This window comes from Euphorbia lathyris, chromosome 9 (assembly GCF_963576675.1).
Source record: "Euphorbia lathyris chromosome 9, ddEupLath1.1, whole genome shotgun sequence".
Classification (NCBI taxonomy): domain Eukaryota; kingdom Viridiplantae; phylum Streptophyta; class Magnoliopsida; order Malpighiales; family Euphorbiaceae; genus Euphorbia; species Euphorbia lathyris.
In genome coordinates this window covers 68,116,903-68,139,599 of record NC_088918.1, presented here as the reverse complement: position 1 = coordinate 68,139,599, position 22,697 = coordinate 68,116,903, and the positions used below count along the sequence as shown (strand labels likewise).

The following is a 22,697-nucleotide window of genomic DNA, read 5'->3' as shown; positions in this document are numbered from 1 at the left end:
CTGGAAGCAGGGACCGAAACAGATGCGTCCAGGAGGGGTTTGCGGACTTCTCAACACCTGTCTCGCCGAGACAATGTCTGTCTCGTCGAGATAGGCCCTCGTCTCGCCGAGACACAGCCTGTCTCGCCGAGACGAGGCGGCCCGATGGTTCCCAAAGGGAACCATCATGTGGTGTCTCGATGAGACACCCATTGTTTCGCCGAGACACCCTTTCGTCTCGTCGAGACACCTCTTGTCTCGACGAGACGAGACGCTGAGAAGCAATTTCCCAGCGTTTTCTCACCTCCAGGGCACGAATTCTGGCCAAAATAAATGTCCAAAATACCCCTGACACACCTAGTACTATAAATAGAACAATGTGCCTCCTTTGTGAGGGTTACCTTTTTCTTTTTCTGCTTTATTGATCTCTTCCTCCTCCTTCCTTCTTCTTTTTAGTAGATTTTAGGGTTTTCTACCATTGTAATTGCTGTTTTATTGAAGATTCGTGAGGGGAGTTCTCTCCATTGTGTAATCAGAATCAGACGAAATCGGGTTTTATATTCCTAATTCCTTACTCTGTCTCTTGCTTTTTGCTTATTTGAATTAATGATGATTCAGGCTTATAATGCGTGTTATAGTTGCTTGTTTAATTTAACTATGAACTAATCCCCATCCAATCTGGGATGGGGATAAATTGATGCGTAACCATGTACGATTAGGGATTTAGTTTACTGGATTGTTTCCAATTGATTAGATTATGTGAGCTTAATGTCTAGATTTGTCAGAGATAGGATGATTGCTAGAATGAGATTCGATGATGATCAACTAGCCTGACATAGCAGAACCTAATGCCTTGAGTCTGACAAATTTAGGATTGCAGATAGGTAGATACCTGACCAAGGAATTACCTAATCCGAATTAGCATAATCTGACCTCGCTAGATACCACTAGGAGTGCGGGCTAGTGGCTGGGCTACGGCTTTAGCCTTAATCACCACAGACCCTAATGCTTTGCATGCCCTAGGTTATATGTCTAATCAAGCCGTCAACCAAATGCATGTGAATAGACTACAGGAGACTGACAATCTCCACGTGGTTAATTAGGTGGTTACCGTCAATTATCATTATGATATGAAACTAAATCCCAGTAAATCATACATGGGATCCAATTAAGGGAATCCCCATCTTAGATTGTCTCATCAATTAATTCGAATTCTTCCCTGTCAAACGTTTTTATCTTTCATTTTAGAAATTAGCCTCTTTAATCACTCTACTCCATATTTACCCTTCCGAACAATTGTATTCCCACTTTGGGCCGACTAGTTGTGATAAATAGTCCTTGTGGTTCGATCCTGTGCTTAACACTGTATTACTTGTTGCGATAAGATACACTTGTCCTGTCAACTGCTATATATTTTACGAGCATCAAGTTTTTGGCGCCGTTGCCGGGGACTATTTTTGTTTATAACTAGTTTACTTTTGGTGATAGGTTTATATAATTGTTTGGAATTCCAAGAACCGAGGTTCTGGGAATTACTCATCATTGCATTTTGATTCTTAAGCTAATATTGTTCTTGCAGGACGAAAAAGGGTGACACAATGGCCGAAGATCCGTCGGTCATGGAGCTGTTGAGGGCAAAGCGGCCTATAAGCACCTCTGGCATCCTCGATCCGACAATAACAGCAATGTCATTTGAAATCAGACCAACAATGATTCAGATGATCCAGAACTCGGGACAGTTCGGTGGGGATTACTACGAAGATCCTAACTCACATCTTGACAAATTCATGGAATACTGCAGCACTTTCAAGTGTGAAGACGTCGCATCTGAACAGATCTTCCAGAAGCTGTTTAGATTTTCTTTGAAAGAAGCTGCTGCAGAATGGCTACAATCCATTGAGCCAGGGTCTCTCACTGACTGGGACACTACAGTATCAGCGTTTCTAGCAAAGTACTTCCCTCCGTCAAAGACTGCACAATTCAGAAGCGACATCACCTCGTTTAGGCAGTCCGATAGTGAGAACTTGCATCTAGCCTAGGAGAGGTTCCATAAGTTGTTAAGACAGTGCCCCCACCATGGTTACCAGCGGTACCAGCTTGTTGACATGTTCTACTCAGGAATATCTCCTGTTAGCCGTGCCTTTCTGGATGCAGCAGCGGGAGGAAATCTATTCAACAAGACTGCAGTTCAAGCATACAATCTGATGAAAGAATTAGCTGAACGGAGCGCATGCTGGCAAGTTGAGAAGCCGGCTCCAAGAAGAGGCACAACAGCCAAAGAGTTCCCTGGAATATTTTCAGAATCAAATCATCAGATAGCAGCGCTTACAGAAAAAGTAGATCTACTGGAAACTCACCTGAAATCATCGGAACCAGTAGCAAGCTGTGAGGTGTGTAGCGGAGGGCATAAGAACGTGGAGTGCCCGATTGTACTTGAACAGATCCATTATCTAAAACAGTATGGGTCAAATGGCACGCATTGGCAGCAGGACAGACATCGAGGATCAGGTTCTGAGACTGAATGGGAGAGAAGTATAGATGTCCTGAAAGAGAGCCTGAGTGCCATAGAAGGAAGATTGGCACACAATGAAGCTTTCTGCCAAAGGCTTCATACACAGGTCAGTAAATTGGTAGAAGAGGAAGCACGAGCAATCACGCTTAGGAGCGGAACACAGGTAAGCGCACCAGCCTTTGTGCCTCAGCAAGATAAGGCTTCAGACCCGATTCCTGGTAATATCTCTACCCCGTCTGCTCCACAGGTAAGTGTTTCTGATCCAACTCCGATTACTGAAACTGATGTACCACCAACACATGTTACCTTGCCTTATCCTACTTCTGGGAGAGCTAAGTTAGACAAGGATTATTCCAAAATGTTGAATGTCTTTAAGAAAATCAAGATTAACCTCCCGTTTCTTGAACTTCTTGAGAATATGCCTATGTATGGAAATTTTTTAAAAGAACTGATCTCTAAAAAGAGAAAATTAGGAGATCATGAGACTGTAATGCTAAGCCAGGAATGTTCTGCCATGCTAACAAGTCCGTTACCTAAAAAATCTAAAGATCCTGGTAGTTTTAGCATTCCCTGTACAATAGGCAAGGTTCATTTTAAACGTGCTTTATGTGATCTTGGTGCAAGCATAAATCTTATGCCGTTGTCTGTTTACAGGAAATTAGGAATGGGAGACCCAAAGCCTACGTCAGTCACAATTCAGTTGGCTGACAGGTCTATAAGGCGTCCGGTTGGAGTGGTGGAAGACCTTTTGGTCAAGGTAGATCAGTTCATCTTCCCAGCTGACTTCGTGATCATGGACATTGAAGAAGATGATCAAGTCCCGATCTTGTTAGGGAGGCCTTTTCTCGCCACTAGACGAACACTGATTGATGTTGAGGGAGGCAAACTGATTCTCAGGCTTCAAAATGAGGAAGTTGAATTCAACATTCTAAAATCTATGAAATTTCCTGTTGATGATGAATGTTGTAATTTTCTGAGCGTAACTGACTCTTTGGTTGAGAATGTTTTCTAGGAAACTGAAGAACGGAACCTGAGTATTGAACTAGATGAGGAGCCATTGGATTTGGAGACCGAGGGAGAAGGTAAAGAGGGTTGTCATTGGGCCCAGCACGACGAACTCCTGGACAGAGGAACCAAGACAAGGCCTAAGACCTCGATTGAAGAACCACCAACCCTCGATCTCAAACCCTTACCTGCCCATTTAAAATATGTGTTCTTGGCACCTCCTTTACATTTACCTGTGATTATTTCGGCTGAACTTACAGGTCCTGAGGAAGATCGCTTAGTGGAGGTGCTGAGGAAGCACAAGGGAGCGTTTGGATGGCAAATGTCTGACATCAAGGGAATCAACCCGTCTCTCTGTGAACACCGGCTCTATATGGAGGATAAGGTGAAGCCGACTGCTCAACCACAGAGAAGACTCAACCCAAAAATGAAGGAAGTAGTGAAGGCTGAGGTAATTAAGTTGCTTGATGCAGGGATGATCTATCCAATCTCTGACAGCCAATGGGTGAGTCCCGTGCATATGGTGCCGAAGAAGGGGGGCACAACAGTGACATTGAATGAGAAGAATGAACTAATCCCGGTGCGGAAAACCACCGGGTGGTGAATGTGCATGGACTACAGGAAATTGAACGACGCCACCAGGAAGGATCATTTCCCTCTTCCGTTCATTGATCAAATGCTTGAACGCATGGCAGGTAAGTTTTTCTTCTGTTGTGTGGATGGGTATTCGGGCTACATGCAAATATCAGTGGATCCTGACGATCAGGAAAAGACCACTTTCACTTGCCCTTTTGGGACATTTGCATATAGACGGATGCCCTTCGGGTTATGCAATGCACCTGCTACGTTTCAGAGGTGTATGACAGCTATATTTTCTGATATGATAGAAAAATTCATGGAGGTCTTTATGGATGATTTTTCTGTTTTTGGTACCACTTTTGATAGCTATTTGCATAATTTGGGATTAATGCTGCAAAGATGTGAGGACACTGACCTAGTCCTAAACTGGGAAAAATGTCAGTTTATGGTCACTGAGTGTATAGTTTTAGGGCATAAGGTATCACGAAAAGGGATTGAGGTAGACCCGGCTAAAGTTGAGGTCATTGAAAAACTACCTCCCCCTTCCAATGTCAAAGCAGTTAGGAGTTTTTTAGGCCACGCTGGTTTTTATAGGCGCTTTATTAAGGATTTTTCTAAAATTGCCAGGCCTATGACCCAATTGTTGCTGAAGGATGCCAATTTTGTTTTCACACCTGAATGTCTTGAATCTTTTAACACTTTAAAAGACAGATTGATTAAAGCTCCCATAATGGTTAGTCCCAACTGGGATTTACCATTCGAGCTAATGTGTGATGCCAGTGACACAGCTGTAGGTGCATGCTTAGGTCAGAAAGTGGATAAAATTTGCCGACCAATTTCATATGCTAGTAGAACTCTGAATGACGCTCAATTAAATTATACCACCACAGAAAAAGAGTTATTATCTGTGATTTTTGCACTTGACAAGTTTCGTTCATATTTGGTGCTTTCAAAGGTTATTGTTTACACTGACCATGCTGCATTGAGGTATTTGTTTTCAAAACAGGATGCCAAACCTAGACTCCTTAGGTGGATTCTATTACTGCAGGAGTTTGATCTGGAGATACGAGATAAGAAGGGAGTTGAAAATGTGGTTGCTGATCATCTTTCTAGATTGGAACAAGAGGAGGTGGATACAGACACCGATGCAGACATCCAGGAGACATTTCCCGATGAGCACTTACTATCAATTAGACATGTCCCTTGGTTTGCCGATTTTGCTAATTTCCTTGTAGGAAAGCTGATCCCTCCAGACCTCTCTTACCAGCAGAGGAGGAAGTTCCTGCACGATGCAAAGCAGTACCTCTGGGATGATCCCTACCTATTCAAGGTTTTTGGCGATAACATCATTCGTCGGTGCATTCCTGAGGAGGAGGTAGCTTCCGTCCTTGCATTCTGTCATTCTAAAGAGGTAGGTGGCCACCATGGCACGGACAGAACTGCAGCTAAGGTACTCCAGAGTGGGTTCTATTGGCCCACAATCTTCCATGACGCTTTTAATTTTGTTAAAAATTGTGATAAGTGTCAACGAACTGGTAACATTTCACAGAGACATGCCATGCCTATGAAACCAATTTTAGTCTGTGAAATCTTTGATGTTTGGGGGATAGACTTTATGGGACCTTTCCCGAAGTCGTTCAATAATGAGTACATCCTTGTAGCCGTGGACTACGTTTCTAAATGGGTGGAGGCTGTAGCCCTGCCTAGTAATGATGCGCGGGATGTCATCCGATTCTTGCAAAAGAATATCTTCACACGGTTTGGCACCCCTCGCACCATTATTAGCGATGGCGGGTCTCATTTTTGTAACCAAGCTTTTAAACAGGTCCTGCATAAATACGGGGTCACTCATAAAGTGGCTACCCCGTATCATCCCCAGACCAGTGGTCAAGTTGAAGTGTCAAATAAAGAGACTTGGACCGTGGAGTGTGTGGAGGAATAAGGATGCACTTGTCCTGTCAACTGCTATATATTTTACGAGCATCACTCGTGCTTAGCACAATATTACTTGTTGCGATAAGATACAATTGTCCTATTAAATGATATATACTTTACGAGCATCAGAGCCCCAAACCAAAATCCTAGGAAAGAGACTTGGACCGTGGAGTGTGTGGAGGAATAAGGATGGAAGAGAGATGATGTGATAATTGTGATTGATATCTAACATTTTCTTTCTCTTGTTGCGATCTGATTACGCGTTATGTATGATTTTCGCTAACTAGTTTGTTTGTATAGATTTATATCTTGTTGTACATCAGTCGAGTCAGATTTAAGTTATAATGCATTCTATGCTTAACGAATCGTTGTAGTCATACCATATAGAGCGTTGCATGCTGACCAAATTGTGTGCAGCCATTTTAGGTTTCGTAGACTTAGGACGTGTTTATTAGGAATGTGAGAAAGAGTCGACCCCAGCATCACGTGTCCATCAGGAGGCATACCAGTTATGTCTTGACGTATCCCATACGTCTTTGCCTTGTCGTACCTATATGTTGGGATGCATCCTATGCGTCCTTGACACGTCTCGTGCGTCTTCACCATGTCGTTTGTATGCTAGCTAGGAGGCATGTCCATAATGTCGTGATGCATCCTATGCGTCTTCGCCTTAGCATGCTTTACGTACTGTAGCGTACCTCATACATTTCTCTAGTATCCTAGACACTAGTCAGAAGGTACAACCCTTATATCGTGGCATATCCCCTACACCTTCACTTTGGCATACCCCGTATGTCGCGGCACCTCCAATATGTCCTTACCCTATCAAGAGGCGTACTGTTCTCTCGTGACGTATCCCATATGTCCTTACTGCGTCATGTCATCACACGTCAACCCGTCATGAGTCCCACCTATCATGTGGTGATGTATTCCTTGCATCTTTACTTTGTCATACTCCATAAGACCTAACGCACCCCATGCATCTTCCATTAATCATTCAGACACCGATCAAGAGGCGTACCTGTTATGTCGTGACGTACCCCATATGTCTTTTCCTTGTTGTGCCTCGTATATTATGACCCATTCCTTGTGTCTCTACCATGTCATTACGCACCGGTCAGAAGGTGTACTATGTGTGTCATAACGCATCCTGTACATCTTCGCCTCATTCCTTGCGCCGAGCGAGGGGCATGAGTTGCATGCCCCGTATGTCATGGCATATCAGGTGCTTGTTCACCATGTTATATACGTTAGACGAAAGGCATACCATTTGAGCCGGGACGCATCCCATACGTCCTTGCCTCGTCCCACCTTCCATATCGTGAAGTGTCCCATGCGTCTCCATCACGTCAGCTATACACTAGTCAAGACGTGTACTCGATGCGCCGCCATGCATCGCCTATGTCCGAGTATTGTCAAGGTTGTACATCGTGATAGGTCGTATATGCGTCTTTCGTATCAGATACGCTAGTCTAGAGCCATACCCCGTATATCGTGACCTGAGTTCTCGCCTTGCTAGGTGCCTAACGGAAGACATGCCCCATATATCACAATGTATCTCGCGCGTCTTCACCATATCGTCCTGTTTATACCATTAGGGGGTATACCCTGTGCATCGTGGCATATCACATGCGTCTTTACCACCGTGTCTAAGTTATCCGGAGACATATCCCATGTGTCACGACGTACTCCGCCTCCCTCTATCATGGTTGGGAATACTGTTCATTAGATATGCATCCTTGCCAGATCCAAACTGCTTGGTGGTCATACCTCGTTTGTCATAACATTCGCATCGTGGGGCAAATTTCGTTCACTTTTCGTATGGTCGACTCGAGACATACTATGTGTGTCGCCACATCGCCGACAACTTATCAATAGTTCAAAAAAAGAAAAAAAATGTCATGGCATCGGTTCCCCCGAGACTCGAATTAACCATTCGTCACATGTCTCATACACGTCCTACTTATGTCTCAAGACATACCATGTATGTCGCTATGCCTTAGCCACATCTCAAGATTGTGACCAATACATTGAACTCAAATAGAACCATAATCTCATGGGTCGTTGTCACCTCCCTTTCGTATCTCAAGACATACCCACGTATGTCGCCACGCTATACACAATGCCAAGGTAATTCCAAATTACGTCGTTATATTATCCGTGCCTCTCATCTCGTAAGTTGTCATCATGACCTTCGTATGCTAAGACATGCCATCTATGTCGGCATGCCGTGCACCTATACTCCGAAGTTACGCTGTTGTATGTTCGGTACCTTAGGGTCGAGTCGACTATTTCACACGAATCTTGCTTACCTGTCGTCATTCGCATCTGGGGGATGTAACCCATACATAGCACCTCCGTATTTCAGAGTTGTGGGCAATACCTTGAGCTTCGAAATGAACCCTTAACTCGTGTGTTGACCACACCTCCCATTTGTACCTTTAGGGGTGCCACGTGGGTCGTCCTAGGGCCCCCTCGTATTTACATCGTCCCATTATCCGGACCCCAGGTTCACATTGGCCCTCTGACGCACGAAGTCATCTCGTCACATCCGCACTTTAACTGGCATCTTATGTGTCACCTCATCACATCTAATAAATCCATGCGTCATTATACTAACCTCCTAGCTGGTAGGTCATCCTCATGCCCCATTGGTACTCTCGACCGTACCTTGTATATCGACACGTCATTGTACTAAGGTAACCCGTGCATCCTTGGCCTTCTTGAGACACCCCGTCGCATCTTCAAAATGGCCAAATCGATATGAGACATACCAGGTGTGTCACCATATACTGTAACACGTCAGTACTCCAAACATGTGATACTGGTGCTTCGAGCACGTATCAGCTTTCGGTGCATACCCCGCATGTCACCGCTTACGCTTCAGTCGTACGTTGAGCCTTGTCAAAACATACCCTGCGTGTCACCTTATCGTAGGCAATATTTGTAGTCCGCAAATATGTCATTAGGCTATCGAGTTCCAGACCAACCTTTTAACGCACGTCCCGTACATCATCCCTCACACATTGCTTACATATCAAAGTCTGAGTCATTTATACCCTCCAGTCGGGGTTAAGCTTTTGGCACATACCCCATACGCTGTTGGGTATGTCCTATTCACATGTCAAATGTCGAGTCACTCGTGTCATCGAGTTCAAGTCGAACCTGGGGCAAGTATCATATATGTCGTCGTATGCATCTTGCTTACATCTCCAATGTCGAGTCATTCGTATCGTCAAGTTCGAGTCGAACTTTTGGCACGTACCTGTTATATAGAGTGATTCATGTCGTCGAGTTCAAGTCATACCATTGGGCATGTACCCTATAGGCCGTCTCGGGCGTCCCACTCACACCTTGACACACTGAGTTGTTCATATCATAAGGTTCCTATCAAACTTTTGACGTACGCCCCGTAAGTCGTCACTCAGGTCTTGAGTGCGCCTCAAACAACGATTTGTTTATGTTGTCAAATCCTCGACACGCTCCCCCTACATCATTGCTACCATTGTCCATGCGCCCCAAACTTCGAATTTCCTTATTTACGAGTCCGAGACATATACCCCATATGTCACTATTTGGGTCTCGCTCGTATCAGTAGTATCGAGCTGTTCGTACCGCGTCTAAAGTCCAACATTTGGCGCTTACCTCGAAGATCTTGGTTTACGCCTTCGTTGCTCCTCGAATTGTTCATAGTGATAGGTTCCAGTCGAACTATCGACGTCTACCCTGTGTGTCATTGCTGGTATCTCAAACATCGGTGATGGACCAAGTATGTCATAAGTATCCACGTAAGATCTTTAGGGGTTCTCATAAAACATATTATCGTCGGATTTGCGCTATGAAACGAATTGACCTATGACACATATCAGGTAAGTCGTCGTTTCCGTCTCGTTGGTACCTCGATCGGATTAGGACACCCCTCATTCTACCAGACGCACCAATATCCGCGAATACATCGAGGTATTTGTGTCTCTAGCTTGAGTTAATCCTTAAACTGCAGCCTGTGTGTCGATGTCGTGTCTAGCTGACACCTCCAATGTTGTTAGGAGGTACCTCTTGAGTCATCCCTATGCTTCATCTATGTCCAAAGTTGGTCAGATAATACGCGTGTCGTATGTGCATCTTATTCGTGTCTCGTACCCAATATGTTGGATTTCCCCCGCGATGGTCGAAATCCCAAAATCAAGCCCTCACATTGTTCGTGAGTTGCGTATAAGTCAATCGTGGGGACACATCAAGTGTGACTCCCATCGTGTCGTTTGGCTACCTCTAAGGCATACCATGTACGTCATCGTACTTCCTAAATGCACCATGTTTCAAACCACGCTGTCATGATACTAGTGAGCCAAGTAGGAGTTAATAATTGGCATATACCTCGTATGTTGACATATGCATCCTATTCGGACCTCGAGTATCGGGTATTCCGTGTTCATTGTCCCGTTAAATAATACCCATCATTGTAATAGTTGCTTTCCGAGAGAAGCTGACAATTGGCGCACATCACGTATGTCACTCGCGTCTTCCTAATGTTCTAACCTGTTTGGGACACACCCCGTGTGTTACCACTTTCTGCATAGCACACTAAGGTTCCGTTGGTACGTCTACGTATTTGTGTCTTGGATTTAAACTGACCATTGACCCATACCTCGTATATGGTGCACCCTCCATGTCGGCCTATTTCAGGAAGCTCGTGTTTCCCAAAAATGCGGTTCCCTGCTATTAGTGTCGATACCAAGTAAACCCTCGACACGTACCCCGCATGTCTTCATCATGGTCTATTCGAGTCTCATATTATCAAAGACATACCGTGAGCGTCACATCAGCCCATGTAACACCGCGTATCTTCGAAGTACGTCATTACTACCAAGGATGACAATCCCTCACATACACCTCATACATAGTCACTTATGTTGTTGGTTTTGGATCGTGAGTCGTGTCGATGTACCAAGTATGTCATTTCCCCCCACTCATGTCGCTACCCCTCCAATGTATCTACACGTCACGGATATCATCGGGGTACACTCTCATCTACCTAGCGTCTTAGGAAATTTTACTTATCATGAGGGTCGTCTCAATCTCACAAGCGTCAGTCGTGTCGAGCATCATTCAACATTGTGCATCTTGTAAAGCATTGTATAGTAAACTCGTAGGGTTCATACTAATGTGTGCATAATCGTTGAAATGATTTCGGGCATCCGCACTTCCAAACAGGTAAGTTAGCACAGACGACCGAAGTGCTACCGATAGCTCTGGTAAAAGAAGGGGTTTAGCTCTAGTCCGAATCGTGTTTATGTTGTAAAAAATAAAGCGCACACCACGAATCATGCATAGATCATACATCCATCCCTAGGAGGCACAAGTAGATAGCTCTGGCATTCGCATCACACGTGAATCGCATCATCGAAATTCATAATTCCTAAAAAGCTCCACTCACCGATCCTTTCTCTTTCCTTATTAGAAACCCAACTCATGGCCCAGTCCAGCAATTCAAACCACAATCTTGAGAGCCGTGTGCAAGGGGCTTTAGCCAAATACATCTTTTCTGACGAGTTCAAACGTGCTCTTAATGATCCGGAGGCTGCTAGGAATGATGGGGTTGAAAGTTTCCAAGAGATGATAGGAGATTTCAATCTCAAAGCAGACATCGAGCGAGTTCTTCCCGATGTCCTCGCTTCAGATGAATTCAAGATAGAGCTGAAAAGGTTGGTCCGGGAGGTCATGAGTGAGTCACTGGTTGCTGAGATCTCGAAAGCTACGGTAGAGAAACCTATGTTCCAGTTCGCGTCACAATCTACCCCACAAACATTCACTCCACTAAGGGTAGCCTCACACCATATCCCACGAACACAACAAGACCCACACCATCGGGGACATGAGTTTACCAGGGTTGTTCGCCCTCCATCACCCGCTCAGTATAGAGGGGAGGGAAGGGAGTTCTCCACTTTCACTCAACCCTTATTTGAAGTGTTGGAGGGTCTACGAATGCATGACATACTTCATCCTCTACCAGCCACGGGAGGTCAAACCACTGAGTTAGTCAAACGCAGGGGCTACTGCCACTTCCACCAGAAATATGGTCACGAAACAAGTACTTGCATGAGGTTGAAGCATGAAATCCAAGATCTCATCGAAGCTGGAAGGATAAGTGATCCAGACCCTTCTCAGCAGAGGAAGCCTTCGTCTTGTTCCTTGAACGGTGAAGTCTACAACAGATCGGGATGAGCTAAAGAAGAAGTTCTCGAGATTGAGGACACTTATGAAGTGGAAGAACCTGAAGCTTCCTGAAGTAGCATGAGAGAGAGGATTGCACTTGTAGTCTTTATCCTTGTCTTTTATTTTATCTTCTATTCCACAAGATGTTACGAACCTCCTTTTGAATTCAATGAAATTTCATTTCCGCAAATTTTTTCCTAATTATATGCATTTACATTTGACATTCACCCAATTGATATATTCCCACTTCTTATCATGGCACGGACGTAAGCTCTAAAATATACTTATTGCTCAGTACTTAACCACTGAAGAGAGAAAATTGAGAGAGTAAAAAAAATCATGAGAAGTGATTCCATGGCTCTACGATGATAAGTCGGGCATAGACCCATCAAACGAAGGGTTCTCGCCGGCTTGTGCCGAAAAGAAGACTGAGCGACAATCAACGAAGTCCAAAAAGAGAGAAAAATAAAAGAAAAGAAGTAGCAAGCAACAAGCCCCCAAAACCATGCTAGCACGGAGGCACCGACAAAAGTTTCTCCCCCAAAGGGGACACAGGTACATGAGTGCACCATTCAGAAAAAGACTGGGGCAACTAACCTATCAACGATAAAAGACCCTGTTCCAGGATCAATGAAAAGGTTTAGATCTATGATGACTCAAAGTAAAAAAAAAAATAAAAAAGGAAAAAATGATGTTAAGAGGGCCCAGGGGCAAAGTCAAGCCAGTCAGAAGTAAAAGAAAATTATTCAAATAAATCAAAAGCTGACGTGATCAACCAAGGGGCGCCAAGGTGGCAAAAGCAGTTGACAGTATCCAACAAATGTGTAATCAAATGTACGAGGAAATCTCACTTTGACGAAGAAAGATCAAATGCGTAGTCGGATGAAGATGAAGGCGGCGACAAAGTTTAGAACTTTAATCAATCTCGAGGGAATCGTGGAATCCTTCTCATGAAAATTAAAAAAAAAGAAAGAAAATCCCGATAGGTTGAAAATCTGCAAAGGACGGCCTATTCAATAATAAGGGACACCCCAATAAGTGAAAACCCCACGGGGCGCTTATTTGAAAATTCTGGGCATAAAAGGAGAGAGTTAAAATAACTGAAATGTGAAAACCCGAAAGGGCATACTTTGGTAATAGTGGTTAATAAACTGAGCAGTAAATGATTCAATGTATGTTTACCAAGTGCTTTATTTAAGCTAGACGATTGCATTTGCAATGAAAACGCCCGCATCAATAGACACCCCATCTCAACTAAAGTCGCCTCGACACCCATGAACCAATCCAAAATCTATAAAAAGAAAAAACTAAAAAAAAGAGACTATTCTTCTCTCTCATGCTCCATGAAGCTTTGTTCCTCTGCTCCTCTGTTGTCCTCTGATAACTTGGGGAAAAATCCTTGATCGGAGCACTTCCCTGTGAGGTGCCGTTGGGATCGGCCGGGGACACTCCGATGCCAAAGTCAGTAAGGAAGAACAAGAGAGCAAACTGAATTGACAAAGGGTAAGTAAAAGTGTACCTTGATAGCCTAGGGATGTAGGCTATATATAGCTAGGAAGTCGTAACTTTCAGCAACTAGAAGGTCTCCATTAATGCTCCATTAATGGCGGTTACTGGTTACCTTTAAGCTGGCGGTTACTGGTTACCTTTAACCTGGCGGTTAGCTAATTGATAGCTCATTAATGGTCTTTATGGCCGAGTCGGCGGTTAGCCGTTACTGTGATGAATCAGGTGAAAGAGGAGATTCGCCTCATAGGTTCGTCAGCGGATCTCACTGAGCTGAACCGTGGAGATCCGCCATCCGGTTCTTCTTGCGGCGTTCTCAAGGTGAATATCCCTTTTGGTCCTTGGGATAATATTCTGTCAGTAAGATGAATATCCCTTTTCGTATTCTTTGATCCGTCAAGGCGTATGTACGCTCTCCTTGAGAGCTATGGCGGGTCTCCGCTACTCGCTCTCTTCGGGCATATCTCGTTATGGCGTATCTCGCCATGGTCCACGTGGCGTGGCATAATGCTAGAGACTCCTTCCTTTTCCTCATTATTTGCATATTCTCCCCTGCATTAATTATCATTAATTCCACATTAATCATGTATAAATATCTCTTTTAGAAGGAATAATGGTTTGCCATTATTTCTATTAATTTTCCCTTATTCCTTATTCAAGAATAATTTGGGTTGTTATCAGAAGCCCCCCCTAAAGGTATAAAAAGCTCTTTAGGGCTGTCTAAATGGTGTTTTATTTTTCTATCTTGGAGGAAAGTGGACCCGCCCTAGATGGGGGATCATATATAGAAATGATGCGCCTTTTGGGGCTTCCTTATGCGGGATCTTATGAACAAGATCCGTCCTATGTGGGATCATATATGGATATGATACACTTTTAGGGGATTTTGCTTCTTCGTGGATAGGTGGCCAACCGTATCCATTGTTAGCCTCTAGGGGCTTCTTGAGAGTTATATTTCCTTTAGAAAGGAATAACCTGCCCTTTATGGGACCATTTGTTCCTACCCCATAGGATTATGATTCGCCTTTAGGGACTTATTTTCTTCAGTTCTGCCATATTGAGGAGAATGACCCGCCCTTAGGGATCAGTAAGAATGATCAGCCATTTAGGGACTTTTGTGCATTTTATGGAGGCGAGACTTTGTTATTTCTATGATGAAGATGAGGATTCATTACTTTGATGAAAACGAGACTTCATTGTTTGGATAAAGACGAGGCTTCATTGATTGGATGAAGACGAGGCTTCATTGTTTGGAGATGAAGACGAGGCTTCATTATTTGGAGATGAAGACGAGGCTTCATTATTTGGAGATGAAGACGAGGCTTCATTATTTGGAGATGAAGACGAGGCTTCATTATTTGGAGATGAAGACGAGGCTTCATTATTTGGAGATGAAGACGAGGCTTCATTAGTTGGAGATGAAGATGAGGCTTCATTATTTGGAGATGAAGACGAGGCTTCATTAGTTGGAGATGAAGACGAGGCTTCATTGATTGGATGAAGACGAGGCTTCATTGATTGGATGAAGACGAGGCTTCATTATTTGGAGATGAAGACGAGGCTTCATTATTTGGAGATGAAGATGAGGCTTCATTACTTGGAGATGAAGACGAGGCTTCATTAGTTGGATGAACCCTTTGCTTTCCAGAACTATTTTTACTAATGCATTATATCTTTTAGCAAGTAATTTTCTAGAATCTGGTTTAGGATTTCTCCGATTGTTTAGGGTAGGTGGCCAGCCGTACCCCAATGTGTGAACCTTTGTGAAGGTTTAGAAGCTGTTCTATTCCTTCTAGAGGAAGTAAAGCTGCCTAGGGGATCAACTTGCTACCTATCTTTGAGGTGAAGCGATCCACCCGTAGGACTTGTGAACCCTTCTTTGGGAAGGGAGTGAGAGAGTGTAAAGTCCTTGCGTCCAAGGAATGTTTTAACTCTTTCTCGAATGGTGATCATCTAAAGATGGATCCGCCCATGAGAATGTTCTCCTACCTTTGAGGAGAAAGTTGAGGGTGTAATGATCTCATGTTTGAGATGATTTTAACCTGCTTTTGATGGTGGTCAATCCTTTTCCTGTCTTCGAGGAGAGAGTTGAGCTCATTTGAAAGCTCCTAAGGGTCTGTGCTTCTTATCTTTGTGGAAAGGGGATCCGCCCGTGATGGGATCAATTGTCCTATCTTTGAGGTAATTGATCCGCCTATGGAACTTTTCATTCGCCAGCCACTGGGCGTATATCAGCACTAAAAGCTAGGCAAATGAATATAAGAAGTATGGCGAGAAAGAATAAATTATAAAATATAGGATACTATAACAGTTTAATGCACATATAAGAATATGTAAAAATACTGATTTTTAGGCCTATGGTTCCGTCTTTTCTGAGCAACTAGAACCGCATCCTCAATGATGTTTAACTTATGAGTAATCACATCTGGGCTTACTCCTGTGGGGATCTCATTCTCCTATGTAAATACGCTTTCAGACTCAATGAGAACTTTTTTAACATCCTCTTTGATCTCAAGTTTTAATCCTTTGGCGATCCGCACCCGCTTTCCATCAGCAATAAGGAGCGTTTCTGTGTCGCCCAAAGCTGTAGTGACAAGTTAATATTCTCACCTTCATCCTCTTTGGATTGTGGGCGGATTGATAGTGACGTCGAGTATAAGTCTCTTTAGCCACCTTTTGGTTCCCGCTAATCATTACTCCTCCTTTGCTGGTGGGAATGTACATTGTCAGACGACAGATGGAAATTAGAGCTGCAACCTCTGGCCCTTGGTCTGGATAGTGTGACTCGTCACTCCAATGATGTCAACAATGGTTGTTTCTATTTGGATCAGATCAACCTTTAGTTTGGCGAATGCACCTTTGGTGATGACATTGTGAGAACTGCCCGTGTCTTTACTCGCTTTATTTTATCTCCCATCCTTGAATCTCCATTGTTACTACCAATGCATCTGCATGTGGAGAGATTACTAGACCTGTTTCTGCAAAAGGAGCAATGGAGGGATGTTTTATCCAGAGCGGATATTTTTGCTTTCTCCACGGGTGGCTGATACACTGGTCCATCTGCTATGACATTAATGACACTTTTGAATTTATTTTTGGGATCTGTCTTCTGCTTGTCATCTTGTTATTTGTTATTCTGGACAAAGCTATCTAGTTTGCCAGCTCCCAGCAAGCTTCAGTGTGGTGGCCAACCTGTAGTACGCTTTGGCGTTTCTTCCAACGGTTACATGCTCCCCTCCTTTGGGTTCGGGATATGTAATGTCCCGCTTATATTGAATCTTTTCTTTTATATTGTGGCAAGTTGGAAGCTTTAAACATTCTGTCCGCTTCGTACCCCAGGATCCGTGCTGTGAATGGCGAATTCATGTTAACTTGATGGCGTACCTTTCTGCATTGTTCTCTTGTCTATATAAAGCGGCATGCACTCGCCTTTCAATCTCATCATTCGTGTGTTCAATGTTGAATCATGATGGTGAAGCCGGTTCTTGATCTTGATCTCGATCATATTGAGGTTATGCTTGGAGATATGGTTTAACGCGGATGGATGTTGTCACAACCGTGGGAGCCATTTTATCTAACTTCTGATATCTTATCTCCGCATCCTTCAACATTTTGCTAACATAATAGATGGAGAACTGCTGACCTTCTTCTTTTTAAATAACCACGGTGCACATATCTTTATCCATGACAGATTGATACAAATGCAGGTCTCCCCTTCAGATTGGTCTGCTCATCAAGGGTGGTTCTGCTAGGAATTGTTTTATACCTTGATATGCTTGTTGACAATCTTTCTAGTATGATGATCCGCCCGTTCAACCTCTGGATCTTTCTCATCCATTGCGGGGTTTTCATTTAGGCGCTCTTTTCACCTTTTTCCTCGCATGGCTTTTATTTAGGCGCTCTTTTCACCTTTTTCCTCGCAAGGTTTTTATTTTATCTGGATTTGCTCTAACTCCTTTTTGGCCAATGACATAGTCAAGGAATTTTTCTGAAGTGACTCTGCATATACACTTCTTTGGATTGAGCTTTATTTTTCATATCAGTGTTTGCACTGGTTGTAGTATTAGCAACTCCCTTGTACCTGTGGGTTAGCACTGAAAGAACTCCAGAAGTGGGGCATGCTATGTCCATTATTAAAAGATTGTGGTAAGTCATAAAAGCTATATTCACTTACCTTGGGGATCAATGACTTGATCCATGGAACATACTTCATAGCAAAAGAATGTTTGCATTTGCCTTGTTGGCAAATATCATGTATGATGCAATGTCTCTTTATGGAATTTTTAGTTCATATTGGAATCAACTTAATAATTCCTTCACGTTGGTCCCTGACTCTAGAATGAGCTTAGTCAAAGGATAAAACCGAGTAAATATTATATGTCAAACAAATTCATAATAGAATTTTAATCGTGCTTGTTTTAATAATAATATCACGTATAACGGTCATAACCATAAAGATTGCTACTGCACATGAATATCATAATGAATTCTTAATAAATAACCATAATGAGAATGGTTTAAGAATAATGTCCTTTTGTATTTCAATGCGCATTAATATCCAAGATAGCATATTTATTTTAAACGTCATAAAAGTTATGGCATTCTATATTGGGTAAGATATCTTACATAGTTGCTATTTACTTGCAATTAATATTGTGCATCCATACATTAATGGCATTCAGAGATCATTAAAGCCTCATTTGAATGAGGTGTAATTAAAGAAAGGTAAGTGATGATTTAATAATATAGTTATATATAAAATTACTCTTATATCATTTCATTTGTACGAATAAAATAGAAGAGAATGGGTAATTTTAGAAGAAAAATACATGTACCATGATTCTCCTCCAAACTTTAAGGAATTCTCATGTATATCCTAAGAGTTTTGCATAAATTAATGTTCTGATCCGAAACCGACACTTGCACTATTTTGTAGCTAGCTCAGGACATGAAAGTTTTGTTTATCCAATTTGGTAATTCATCAGCCCATAATGGCCTTAATAGTTAGGGACAATTACAGGATAATTACAAATAGACTCAATATTTTCAAGTCTCTTGTGTTGGTAACAGAAATTCTAACAATGTCAAATAAACAGTTTTTATATGAATAGACACATCCTTGTAAAAAAGGGAATGAAATAATTGTTTGACAAAACAATATTCAAAAATATGAATTTTTGATATTAAAAGTACTATATAGGAGAAAAGCCATATATAGATGGTGAATTGTACAAGGAAAAACCAAATATGATTTTTTTGTAATTTCTTCTAATAGTTATATGCATGTTCATCCAAAAGACCGACCAGATCTAAATCATTTGTAATTACGTGAGCCCTTTTATGATATTTTAATATCAAATGACAAAATCACATTGAATGGATGAATTTTTTTGTAAATCCCAAGATTACGGGTCTTATACATGCGTTTGTACTAATTCAATGATAATATCATATTACACTTGTCATGCATAAAAATATGAGGGCATAGTAAGCATGCAAGATTTAATGAAAGATTTGTGTCTATGACTTCATCTTTCACAGTTTTTAAGAGTGAGGGATCTCAATTTTCTTTAATTAAAAATGGAATAAGAAAGGGGAGGAAACTTATCTTTTTCATCATAAAATTCCAGATTCAATGTAGAAAACTCTTTCCCACCAATATATGGAGAACTGTATATTTGGATAGATTTGTTGTACTGATTGAGCCAAAGTTTGAGATTGTGATTTCTATTCCGTTGACTCCATTGTTTTGTTCTTTGTGAAACTCTATACAATCAAGATTTTGTGATCTTCTGTTTGTTAGAGATCCACGCTCACCGCACCAATTGATAACTTGGGGAAAAATCCTTGATCGGAGCACTTCCCTGTGAAGTGCCGTTGGGATCGGCCGGGGACACTCCGATGCCAAAGTCAGTAAGGAAGAACAAGAGAGCAAACTGAATTGACAAAGGTTAAGTAAAAGTGTACCTTGATAGCCTAGGGATGTAGGCTATATATAGCTAGGAAGTCGTAACCTTCAGCAACTAGAAGGTCTCCATTAATGCTCCATTAATGGCGGTTACTGGTTACCTTTAAGCTGGCGGTTACTGGTTACCTTTAACCTGGCGGTTAGCTAATTGATAGCTCATTAATGGTCTTTATGGCCGATTCGGCGGTTAGCCGTTACTGTGATGAATCAGGTGAAAGAGGAGATTCGCCTCATAGGTTCGCCAGCGGATCTCACTGAGCTGAACCGTGGAGATCCGCCATCCGGTTCTTCTTGCGGCGTTCTCAAGGTGAATATCCCTTTTGGTCCTTGGGATAATATTCTGTCAGTAAGATGAATATCCCTTTTCGTATTCTTTGATCCGTCAAGGCGTATGTACGCTCTCCTTGAGAGCTATGGCGGGTCTCCGCTACTCGCTCTCTTCGGGCGTATCTCGTTATGGCGTATCTCGCCATGGTCCACGTGGCGTGGCATAATGCTAGAGACTCCTTCCTTTTCCTCATTATTTGCATATTCTCCCCTGCATTAATTATCATTAATTCCACATTAATCATGTATAAATATCTCTTTTAGAAGGAATAATGGTTTGCCATTATTTCTATTAATTTTCCCTTATTCCTTATTCAAGAATAATTTGGGTTGTTATCATCCTCTCAAGAGTCAAACTTCGACCGAAGCGTCTCTCCTCCATAACGGCATTACCCCTAGTTTGAGCGCACGTGAAATCTCACCTCAAGTTGGCAGGGGCATGCGCTCGCATCAACTTCTAACCCACACCAAGACGGTAAATTTAATCGGGGGCACGGCCATGCAATCAGACCACCGTCCATCTCACTCCGGAAGCTTCTCCATCAACGAAGCATCGAGCATGAACTCATCGTCAAATGCTCAGCCTAGAAGTGGCATGTGGATATGAACCCCCTGTGCTATCCGGTATCATTTACAATAATAAAAAAAACTGAACAAAAGTTGGATTGAAAACCTCAAAAGAGGCGATCCAAGCAAAAGGAGATATAAAGAAAATCGGTTAGATATAGAAAGGATGAATTGAAAACCCCTAGGGGCAGTTCTTGCAAAAGGAGAGATAGAGAATATCAGAGAGATCCCGTTGAGTCGAAAACCCAAAAAGGGCGGCTCAAGCAAAAGTTAGGGAAGAAACGAATGCGTCAATCTTCGGTTAAAGGCGAGAGCTCCTTGGCACAAGCTCATCAACACCAAATCCCCATCCTTACAACCCTCGGTTTCAAACTTATCCTTGCCCTCATCCTTGCACACCTGGAGTATGGCCTGAAATATCATTTCTCGATCTTAAGCTACCAAAATCCCCCAACCTATGAAAAGGGAATCCATTCAACCATCTCATCCACACATACATAGTTTGCATACACACATGTCCATATACCCGCATAAAGCAAAATGCATAGGCCACGCTTACATACATTCAAACACTCGCACAATCACCTGCACACACACACATAGGTGGTTACACGCATCCATAGATTAGGCTACATTCACCCATCTATATGCATCACTACACACCTGCGGTCGATTTAGAGACTAGGGTCGCTAGAAAGAGCCATTTTACCTACGGTCGATGACCGTGGTTGCTTTTGAGCCATCTTACCTGCGGTCGATGATCGAGGTTGCTTTTGAGCCATCTTACCTACGGTCGATGACCGAGGTTGCTTTTGAGCCATCTTACCTACGGTCGATGACCGAGGTTGCTTTTGAGCCATCTTACCTACGGTCGATGACCGAGGTTGCTTTTGAGCCATCTTGCCTACGGTCGATGACCGAGGTTGCTTTTGAGCCATCTTACCTATGGTCGATGACCGAGGTTGCTTTTGAGCCATCTTGCCTATGGTCGATGACCGGGGTTGCTTTTGAGCAATTTTGCCTGTGGTCAATTTAGAGACTAGGGTTGCTTTTGAGCCATTTTACCCGCGGTCGTGGACCAGGGTTGCTTTTGAGCCATTTTACCCGCGGTCGTGGACCAGGGTTGCTATTGAGCCATTTTGCCTGCGGTCGATTTAGAGACCATGGTTGCTTTTGAGCCATTTTTACCCGCGGTCGTGGACCAGGGTTGCTTTTGAGCCATTTTGCCTGCGGTCGATTTAGAGACCAGGGTTGCTTTTGAGCCATTTTACCCGCGGTCGTGCACCAGGGTTGCTTTTGAGCCATTTTACCCGCGGTCGTGGACCAGGGTTGCTTTTAAGCCATTTTGCCTGCGGTCGATTTAGAGACCAGAGTTGCTTTTGAGCCATTTTACCCACGGTCGTGGACCAGGGTTGCTATTGAGCCATTTTACCTACAGTCGATTTAGAGACTAGGGTCCCCAGAAGGAGCGTCCGTCGATAGTTGATTCAGAGGCAAGGACAGGACAGCCAAGGTAAGGATTGAAGACGAAGAAGGAACTTGCGACATGGAGATCATGTATTTCTCCTCCCACTCTATATGTGTCTTTTACTTTAATATGTTTTACATTGCATGTGTTGTATTCACGAAAAAGGTTTTCGAAAAAGCACACACGTCACTGTCAAAATAGAAAAGTAGGGGCAACTGTAGACACTGGGGTCGGAGGACCGATGAAGAAAAATGATAAAAAAGGGATCCAAATCAGTTGATTAAAATAAATTATGAGTCAATAAAAATAATAAATAAAAAAACGTTGTTCAAAGGAACCGTGCAGACCGGTTTGATCGAATTCGGAAATCGAATCGAGATGACGGGCGAATCGGTTCCGCGAATGAAATATTAAATCATTTTGCCAAATTCGGAGTATTTCATTATTAATAAAATCTCGGGTCGATAGGGGTTTTGTTTTAGAATTCGAACAATAAAAAATAGTTTTGTAAAAAGATCGATTTTATAAAAGCTAATTTTATAAAATCAGTTTTGACAAAAATCTTTTTTAATAAAAATCATTTTTTGGATTTTGGTTAATTTTAGGGGTTTTTTTAAAAATATTTTTATATACAAACG

General features: G+C 42.7%; 1 non-coding gene across 1 annotated transcript; it reads right to left on the bottom strand.

The window, feature by feature from the left end:
* Positions 1 to 1,955: 1,955 nt before the first annotated feature.
* On the bottom strand, positions 1,956 to 2,062 carry LOC136207769 (small nucleolar RNA R71). The gene has a single exon (XR_010676896.1). It is a non-coding gene; the product is annotated as a small nucleolar RNA R71 (small nucleolar RNA).
* Positions 2,063 to 22,697: the final 20,635 nt, after the last annotated feature.